This window comes from Vulpes vulpes, chromosome 1 (genome assembly GCF_048418805.1).
Source record: "Vulpes vulpes isolate BD-2025 chromosome 1, VulVul3, whole genome shotgun sequence".
Lineage (NCBI taxonomy): Eukaryota > Metazoa > Chordata > Mammalia > Carnivora > Canidae > Vulpes > Vulpes vulpes.
This window is the reverse complement of record NC_132780.1, coordinates 21,107,323-21,114,165: the sequence shown is the minus strand read 5'-3', so window position 1 is coordinate 21,114,165 and position 6,843 is coordinate 21,107,323.

Sequence of the window (6,843 nt, the reverse complement as noted above, 5' to 3'; positions counted from 1 at the left end):
GAGGATGGCTACCCCTGCTTTCTTTTGAGGACCAATTGAATGGTAAATGGTTCTCCGTTTCATTTTCAGGCTGTAGGTGTCCTTAGATCTAAAATGAGCCTCTTGTAGACAGCAAATAGATGGGTCTTGCTTTTTTATCCAGTCTGAAACCCTGCGTCTTTTGATGGGATCATTAAGCCCATTCACGTTCAGAGTTACTATTGAAAGATATGAATTTAGTGTCATCATAATAAATACTCAGTCCCTGTTTTCGTGGCTTATTTCTTTGGGCTTCCTCTTTCTTTTACAGAGTCCCCCCCTTAATATTTATTGCACAGCTGTTTTGGTGGTCACATATTCCTTCAGTGTCTGCCTATCCTGGAAGCTCTTTCTCTCTCCTTCTATTCTAAATGAGAGCCTTGCTGGATAGAGTATTCTTGGCTGCAGGTTCTTCTCATTTAGGACCCTGAATATATCCTGACAGCCCTTTCTGGCCTGTCAGGTCTCTGTGGAGAGGTCTGCTGTTAAACTAATATTTCTCCCCATATAAGTTAAGGATCTCTTGTCTCTTGCTGCTTTAAGGATTTTCTCTTTATCTTTAGAATTTGCAAGTTTCACTATTAAATGTCAGGTGTTGAGTGGTTTTTATTTATTTATGTTAGGGGGGAATCTCTCTCTCTTGGATCTGAATGCCTGTTTCTCTTCCTAGGTTAGGGAAGTTCTCAGCTATGATTTTTCAAATATGATTTCTGGTCCTCTGATCCTTTGGTGCCCTTTGGAACCCCAATTAAACATAGATTTTTTTTCCTTCTGAGGCTGTCATTTATTTCCCTTAACCTTTTCCTCATGGTCTTTTGATTGTTTTTCTCTTTTTTTCTCAGTTTCCTTCCTTGCCATCAACTTGTCTTCTATGTCACTCACTCTTTCTTCTACCTCATTAACCCTTGTCATTAGGACCTCCAGCCTGGATTGCATCTCATTTAATTGATTTTTAACTTCGGCCTGATTAGATCTAAATTCTGCAGTCATTAAGTCTCTTGAATCCTTTATGCTTTTTTCCAGAGCCACCAGTTTGAAATGGGCAAAAGACATGAACAGAAATTTCACAGAGGAAGACAGAAATGGCCAACAAGCACATGAGAAAATGCTCCACATCACTTGCCATCAGGGAAATACAAATCAAAACCACAATGAGATACCATCTCACACCAGTGAGAATGGGGGAAATTAACAAGACAGGAAAGTAATGTTGGAGAGGATGCAAAGAAAGGGGAATCTTCTTGCACTGTTGGTGGGGCATGTGAACTGGTACAGCCACTCTGGAAAACTGGTGCTTCTGAATTGGCTTTCTGACATTGAATTGTAATCCAAATTCTGTAACTCTGTGGCAGAGAGTACTGTTTCTGAATCTTACTTTTGTGGTGAGTTCTTCTTTCTAGTCATTTTGCTCAGTACAGAGTGGCTAAAAATGAGTTGTACTGGAAAAAGGAAGAAAAGAAAAGAAAAAACAAAACAAAAACAAGGAGGGGTATCCTCTGGTTCTACATACTGTAAATCCCTTGACTTCCTCTGGAGCTTTCCAGCGCTGCTCGGTCAAGAACTTGCTCTTCCCCTGTTTCTTCCAGCTGGTCTTCTGGGGGAGGGCCCTGCTGTGCTGATTCTCAGGTGTGTGCACCTGGGGATCTGCCCCGCCCCCTGCCAGGTGCACGGCTCAGTGGGAGCTCTTTACCCTGTGAGGCCCCTGTTCCTGGCGGTCCCACTCCATCCCAGGCACAAAGTGACACCAGGAGGGACAACAACACTGGCCTTGGCCAGCTCTCCAGGTCTGGAGTCAGCTCCCACAGTAACTACCGCAGTCTCCCAGTCTGCAGTGGCCTGGATGCTCCCGGGGCGGGGGACGCTGATCTGCACAGCTTGGACTCGCTGTCCTGTGCCCTCCTTGCCTCCATCTGTCCCCAGGGGAGTACAGGATCATGGGCTGTGTCTGCCTGGTGCCCTGGGATCTAGGTCCTGTGCTGCTGGAATCGTGCTCCCAGGGCCGCGGCAAAGGCGGTAGGGTGCAGCCCCCTCCGCCCGGAGCTGCCACCTGAGCTTCTCCCAAGGCTCCACTGGGTGCGCTCCAGCCCTTTACCGAGCTTGGCTGGAGGTCTGTGGCGCGCTCTCCCCTGGGCGCACTTCCTCTGTTAGTGACCCCAGGAACCTGGAGGCTCCACTGCCCCTCCTGCGGTTCTGCCTGGTTTGCCTGCTAAGCGCCTGCCTGGTTTGCCTGCTAAGCGCCTTTCTGTCTGGGAAGAATCCGATGTGGATTTTTAAAGTTCCTGCTTCTCCGGGGCTGGGCTTTCCTGTCCTGGAGGCTCTCGCCACCTGGTCTTTGCCCGGCTCCTCACAGGGCCCCTCCCCCACTTGATTCTTTTTTCTTTTTTCTTTTCCTTCTTCCTACCTTGTTAGAAGAGCAAACTCTTCTCTCTGTAGTGTTCCAGCTGTTCTCTCTTTACATCTCAGGTCAAATTCATAGGTTTTCAGGATGATTTGAAAGTTATCTAGGTAAGTTGGTGGGGACAGGTGACTTGGGGACCCTACTCCTCCACCATATTGCCCCGCCCCCTCCCATTTTGAGGTTCTTGACGTATTAATTCATTCTTGATGTTGTCTTTCGGCAAGAACGCACCAGTTTCCCATTCCACAAGCACCAGAGAAAGCACCCATTTCATCCGAGAGTTACAATTGTTGGGGAAGGTTAGCCAGAAGGTTGGGAAGCACGGGACAGTGATAGTGCAGGAGAAAAACCTACCTGAATTACTGATCCAGAATTCACTGAACGCTCAAATTTTCAAAGAGGGTTGGGCTGCTGAGGCTGGAATTGTGATATGAGAAGGATAAAGATGCTGAAGGGACAGGATACGAATCTATGGTCAGGAAGAGGAATTTCAGAGTGGACTCCCCAAAGAATGTTTCTGTGCAAAGCCGAGGAGAACCAGACTAGAGTTTGGGCCAGTCACTGTCACCTTGTCAGCAGAGGGTGCAAGCCACCGCTGATGACCACACAGGCACAGTCTCCGGCGGTGTGGTAACTCGTCCATGGGCCAGATCACCAGAGGTGACCGACAAAGGCAGGGATAGGGAAAAGTGGAAAAGCATGTCGTAGGCTTTAAAAGGTGAGTCGATATCAAATTGTGAAAAATTTTAGAAGTGCATAAGATGTGACAGCCTCCCTTGATTCAGAATCAGAGGGCAGGGATCCCTGGGTGGCGCAGCGGTTTGGCGCCTGCCTTTGGCCCAGGGCGCGATCCTGGAGACCCGGGATTGAGTCCCACGTCGGGCTCCCGGTGCATGGGGCCTGCTTCTCCCTCTGCCTGTGTCTCTGCCTCTTTCTCTCTCTCTCTGTGACTATCATAAATAAAATAAAATTAAAAAAAAAAAAAACCAGAATCAGAGGGCATGTGGACAATGGTATAGAGGTGGTTAAAATAAAATGAGCCAAAAGATGATAAAGAGAAGATGGGGAAAGACTGACATGGTCTTGGCAGGCTGTACCTTTCCTGTTAATAACTCTGGTAACCATGATGGTTTGAGAAGGGTTGTAATGCAGAGGGATTATTACCTGTTACCACGGAGAAAGGGACTTCTTTCTAAATATACATGTGAACATCTTAAAATTTTACCCCCTTTGAGCTGGGCAGGCTCTACAAGTCCATGCTCACCTCCTTTGTCCAGAAATTTGGCATTCATAATACTCTCCTAAAGTCTAAAAACTTAGACCCACATTTGTCTTTTTTTAAAGATATTTATTTATGTATTTATTTACTTATTTATTCAATCATTCATTCATTCATTCATTCGAGACAGAGACATAGGCAGAGGGAGAAGCAGGCTCCCTGCGGGGAGCCTGATGCAGAACTCAATCCCGGGATGCCAGTATCACACCCTGAGCCAAAGGCAGACGCTCAACCACTGAGCCACCCGGGTGCCCCTACATTTGTCTTTTCAATCTTACTAAAGAAATACCTTCACATATGCACAATAAAGCAGAGAAAGGGAGGCCCTTGTACAGTTAAAGATGGTTTTGCATGAATGCTTACTCCTCCTCCCCATCTGAGAAAGGAGATAAAAATGGTATGGGGGAGTCCAGTGGTATGCATCCTTCCTTCTGGTCTTTCAGCTTTGAGCAACCACCTCTGTCCATTGTGCTGAATATTCAAAGTATCCCTCAACCAGTTATTTTGCACCAAAATTAAGGGATTACAATTAATCCTCTAAAGGACATAGGCATACTATCATTTGTGGTTGGTAGCTTTATTTTTAAGGTTTTATTTTTATTTGAGAGAGAGCAAGCAGGTGCATGCACATGTGAGCAGGGGGAGAGGCAGAGGGAGAGGAAGAAACAGACTCCCCACTGAGTGCAAAGCCTGATGCAGGGGTCGATCTCAGGACCCTAAGATAACGACCCAAATCAAAACGAAGAGTTGGACATCCAACTGTGATAGAGCCACCCAGGTGCCCCATGGGGTTGGGAACTTGGTTAGGATTAAGACCTCACTCCTTTTCCTGCCCATAACCCAAAGATCAGTGTTGTTCCAATACCTTTGGGTTCTCCACCTCTGTGTCCACCACTTCACCCCACCCCTACACTCCCAAAAGGAAGGACTCAACTAGTCGCCCTCTCTCTGACATCCTCACATCTCACTGGCCTGCCATGCAGTTGTGGGAGAGACACAACAGATCTTTGGATCTCCATTGCTTCACTGGTAAACTGAGGAATCACGTCAGATGTTGCAAAGAGGTAGCCCTGACCAGACCGTTGGGCACGCTTCGGGTGTGTCAGCTTGTTTGCTTTATGTTTTCTTTTCATCTGTTTTTGGTTCCTCTGTGGTGTTTTTGAAGAATTGCAAGCTGAGTCACCAGCATGTAGAGTTCAGGAATTTCACATAACGATCTGGATCTCTGGCTTCCCTCAATGTGTCAGAGGTCTGTAAACACTGGGTCCACCTGCCAGGGCTGAGGAGCAGCTTTTGATGGAGTGTGTTCTTTCTGGATCACCACAGACCTCATCAGGCCCTATTGTACACCCCTCTAGCTCCTTCACCTGTCTCTGCAGCTTCTTTAGCCCCTGTTACATCACTTGGAACCCCTGCCTTAGAAACCTTCTGATGCTCAAGATTAAAGGATGAACCTGAAACTTCCCCTTGGGCTCTGTGATGGGGGCAAGGGGATAGTCAGTGGCTTTTAACTGGCTCCCCGCCCTGGAATTCAGCACCTTTGCATGCCTTATTGTCCTGGCACCTCTCATTCCCCAGGCTGCTCTATCTTCGGTGTGCAAGAAAGGGATATTGGAAAGAGAGCTCCAGGGACCCCTGGGTAGCTCAGTGGTTGAGCATCTGCCTTCGGCTCAGGTTGTGATCCCAGGGTCCAGGGATCGAGTTCCACATCAGGCTCCCCATGGTGAGCCTGCTTCTCCCTCTGCCTGTGTCTCTGCCTCTCTCTCTTTCTCATGAATGAATAAATTAAAAATTAAAAAAAAAAAAAAAAAAAAAGGAAAGAGAGCTCCAGAACCAGTGAATCCCGGCTTTGCCACTTCCTAGGTAGCCAACTGTTTGTTTCCTCACTTTTATAAATGATTTTTAAAAAATAATAATAAATATCTTCACGGAGTTGTCATGAGAATAATTAAGCATTGAGACTCTGCCTATGCAGCAGGCTGGGAAGGGACCCACTGTGGAAAGGTGCCTTTATCCAATATCATGATTGTATTTATAGTAATCGTAGGCACTAATTGGGCTCCAAGTGATGTGCTAAAGACGTTGTGTACCTACCTCACTGAATTCTCCTGATAACTGTATGGGGTAGATATCACTCTTGTGGAACCAATGACAAGCATGGAGACTCAGAGAGGTTAAGTAACTTTTCCAAAATTGCACAGATAGTAAATAACCAGATCCAAATCCAGGTATTTGGACTCTGGAGCCTATTTGCTTAATCATACAGCCATGCCCCAATGTACTCATCTTCCTGTTTGCATGATCAGAGACTAGGGGACATGGTTGGATCCAAGGTCATGAGTGAGGACGTGGAGGACACTGTTCTTTCCCAGAAGGGATTCACCCTCACCTGCATCTTATCAACTCTGAGCAACGCCTCTGAATGTCCTGCTTTCATCCTCTTCCCGCCCCCCCACCCCCATCACCTGTTTGCCATATGGCAGCCAAAACATTGCTCTTAAAATACAAACAGAATAATGCAGTGCCTGCCCAAAACCTTCCAGCGGCTTCCCAGAGTCCTAAAAATATAGTTAACCTCTCCTGTCAGCCCAGGCGTTCATTACTCATCTTCCCCTCCCTCCTCGCTCCAGGCACACTGGCCTCCTCCCAACACCAGGCCCTGTCTGCCCCCCAGGCCTTGGATCTGATTGTTCCCTCTCTGGTCTTCCCCAGGCCTCACCCAAGCCTGTCCTCCGACCTTCCCGACTCCCTCGTCTCCACCATCTGCCCCCAAACATGCCCTGGGCCGTTAGAGTGTCAGCTCAGCCAGACAGGGACTTCTTGATTCACTGCTGTTTCCATGGGCCACTTGACACGATACCTGTCTACAGCAGATACTTATTAAAGATTTCTGAACAAATGGGACAGGGTTTACCAGAGGGGTTGCACATCCAACCATTTGCAACATGACTCTACGACTCCCTCATCAGGACTTGGGGGCTTGGATGCAGAGTGGCCTTGCAATTTGCTTTGGCTAAGAAAATATGGTGGAGGTGAATTGCACTGGCTTCACACATCTCTGTTCTCAGCTCTTCCTCATACCCCAGTGCTGTCCCCGGAGCCAAGAGGTAGGTTTTAAGCAGGTAGGTGACGAAGATGAAGAAGGATA